The sequence below is a fragment of the Triticum dicoccoides genome, chromosome 5B (assembly GCF_002162155.2).
Source record: "Triticum dicoccoides isolate Atlit2015 ecotype Zavitan chromosome 5B, WEW_v2.0, whole genome shotgun sequence".
NCBI classification, from domain to species: domain Eukaryota; kingdom Viridiplantae; phylum Streptophyta; class Magnoliopsida; order Poales; family Poaceae; genus Triticum; species Triticum dicoccoides.
The window spans coordinates 349,161,747-349,165,353 of NC_041389.1; positions in this window are offsets into that span (position 1 = coordinate 349,161,747).

A 3,607-nucleotide genomic window follows, 5' to 3' on the forward strand; every position below is an offset into this window, starting at 1 on the left:
CAGCTCCAGAAAGATTAGCATTCAATGAACAATCGCATGTCAAAGACCATTTCAATCATAAGGAATCGGTCCGGAGCTCAAGGAAGAATAAAGAGGTGGTGAAGCAAGTTTATCGCGTTAAAAGAGATGGTCGGAAGTGTGCTGGTTTAGATTTGATCTCAAATGAAAAAGAGCCAATTGAAGTGTTGACATTGGCTACAAAAGGCAATGAGATGAAGCAATCAATTGTTGAGAGTAAAAGTGACAAATCCGAAGAAGAGAAGTTGAGAGTGCACAAGGCCAAAAAAGAATTGCCTTTGGTCGAAATAGAATCACAACCGAGATGCCCACTCAGCTTATCGTATTGGCAAAAGAAGGAATTACAAAAGCTTAGTGCACAAGAGCTGAGAAAGAAGAATGTGGCATTGGTTCCCAAGGATGACAATCATCACAAAAATTATGTGCATGCTTCTATTACAACAAGTACAATAAAAGTGAAGAAAGAGAAGGATGGAAGAAATAAACAATTAAGCTGAAGGTGTGCATCACAACATCAAAATCTTCGGTTAGCACATCATCCATATTCTTCAATCATGCCATTGATGCCTTTGCCATGGAATTCATCCCCGAGTATGATCAATTATCCTCCATGGATTTATTTTGATCCATGGATGAAACATAATTTTCTACATCATGGGAGGGCATTACCAAATCACTATACATTTGGCTAGTTACAATTTTGTTGCTAATACAAAAGGGCCGACATATTTTATTGCCATTTCATTTATTTATTTCGACTATACATGCTTTGCTGGATGAATTCTACATGCACCTCATGGTAATGGCTGATATTGATCTATCGCCCTAAGAATATGTCAAAGCATGGACGGTGTAGTATCCCAACATCGTCCTTAGTTCAATTGGAGAGTGAGACAAGGTGTTACATATATTGAGGCGTTCATTGATTCGTTAGGAGTAGTGCAACAAATATCCAGGGGTTATCAATGTTTTGACGAATCACTTATAATTTATCTTGAGGTACATCTAGATGTAAAATTTACCTTGGGTTTCTTTAACACTGCTCATATATCTAGACATGATAATTGGAGAGAAAATGGGTTGGCACAACAAACATCGGGCGACAATGTTGATCATGGTGTATTGCACATCTATCAATAGCCGATGCTTATTCTCGCCAACGTAGGTAAGGCCGAATTGAAGCTCACCGCTTCGGCCACTAATGAAACTTTTATGCAGGCGAAGCAAGGATTGGAGGAATTACATTGTTGATTATATGCAAGATCCTCCCTAAGGGTGTAAGAGATGGTTCGGCGGATGGTATTGAGATGCATATGTATTGAACTTTTACCGCCGGATTGTTATAGAAGTTGATAAGTTTTCACACAAGTTTGCATCAAGAGGTTCAAACAAGAAATGACCGATATATATTTATTGTCCTAAGCACATGCAAATGGACCATGGAGTATTGACATCGTCCTTAGAACAAGGTCCATGCAAACTATTTTTCGGCATGCAAGCTTTGTCAAAAAATAGGGGGGTATGTGTTGGCACTAGATTTTGGCATGGTTAAAAACTTAATAAGTTGACTAGGATTTTGTGTGCAGAGTGTTGTTCGGCCAATTATGCCCCCAAGACGGCCTCATATGAGAATGTGTTCTAAATGGATTGTCTTCATCTCGTAAGAACGATCAATTTTGATATAAATTCATCTCAACCGGGTTCGTATGCAAAAGTTAGGGCCAAAATAATGTGTTGCAGAAGTCTGCCCCAGAAGTTCCAGGCAAAACTTCCGGGGAGGTTCCAGGCTAAACAGAGACATTGCATGACACACACAGAAAACGAGGTTTTCAACATTATTTGCAGATTTGCGGGCCTGATTTCAACCTCAAGAAGACCTCGAACGAAAAGGTGATAAACAAACGAGTTTTTCTCCGTTTCAAGATCCACAATTTTCTTTTCAGACCATCGCGATCCAAAGTCATATGTGACCTGCAGATTCAGTGCAAGAAGGCTACTTGATATAATTTGAGCCCGAAAGTTTTGGGCTAGACCGGAAGTTCCGGCCCTCGTAGTCCGAGTTAGGGTAACATTTCATGATTTGGACATGATCTGAGTCCTTTTCTTGTACGGGAAGTCCAGCCGCCTCATACATATGAAAGGGGTGACAGCCGATTGAACAACACACAATCGAACAAATCAATCTATCATACTTTTTTGTGTTCATCTATCTTTATCCCTCTCCCTTGTATCTTACTTCTCGTTCTTCGTTGTTCTTCGAGATTGGAGGCAGCGAATCCGCGAGGCCTTAGGGGCAGTCCGGCCGACCTAGAGAAGCCCATAGCCGTCGCGTGCCCTGACGGGGTCCCTCCCGGGCGTGTAGGGTTTTGGGTCTACAAAAGCGCTCGCCGGATTGCTTGTGTACCGCGTTTCCGGTCGGGTCTCCTTTGACGTGAGTTGCGGTGTACCACCCCCAGTGTCAAGGGTACATGGTGACGTGTTCGTGTGCGAACAATACCTCCACACTGCCTCTGACGACACTAGAAACTCCGTCGGGACAAAGGCTAGACGGGCAGGACCTTATTCCATCTTCAGGAAGCTGTCACCGTCGTGTCTTCTTGAACATGGCACAAACCCTAACAGAACTTAAAAAAACACCTACAAATGGAGTCCTCCCGCCGATAAGGGTCGGGATCCAGTGTTCCTCCATGGTCCAAGAACCATACACTGCAGGAATCAGCTTATTTGCCATCTGCCATGGCGGACGACAAAGGCACCGAAAGCAGATGGTAAACCTCTTTTCCGTCCGCCACCAACGGCAAACCTACCTGACAAAGAGAGTGACAGTAAACAGGTTCTTCGCCGTCTACTTCCACAAAGCGGACGACAAAGGCACTTTGCCGTCGGTGGCAGACGGCAAAGAACCTGGACGGCAAAAAAGAGACATTAGCCCCGTTATCTGCCAGCTGACGGCAAAACGTGACGTCACCCCACGTACCCCGCATGACGGGTGGCGTCTAACCGCGTCGTCCGGTCAAACTGACGCGCGTCGCCCGGTCAAACTGCGTCGTCTGCCACCCCTGATGCCCTATCTTGTCGACGGCCGCCTCGCCTTTCACGCCCCCCCCCCCATCGCCCCGTCCCGTCGATGCGTCCCATCCCGAGGCGCCGGAATTGATGAGCAGTAATGCCGGCCGCCCACCTCCCGTCACCCGGACGGCTATAAGACCTCGCCCCGGCGCCGGCACCCCACACCCGAATGCACACCCCACGTCCTGCCGCCGTCGAGAAAACCAGCATCGGCGATGTCCTACCACCGTGGGAGCAGCAATGCCGGAGGCGACGACGACGCCCCGAGCGCCTGGCCGTCGAGCCTCGGCAACTCGGAGACGGCGGAGCTATGCCGATATGGCCTCCTCGTGCCGCCGGGCTGCCGTCTTCCCAGTAGTGGAAGATCAGTGCTGACGGCTACGCGGCGCTTGGCCCCGGCGCAACGCCGGAGAAGCTCCGGACACACGTCGGCGGCCGCCACAACATCATAGGTCGTCATGCCTTCTGTAAAATATCTTTATATCTTGAATGAAAAAAATGTGTTGTTTAAAATATGTGT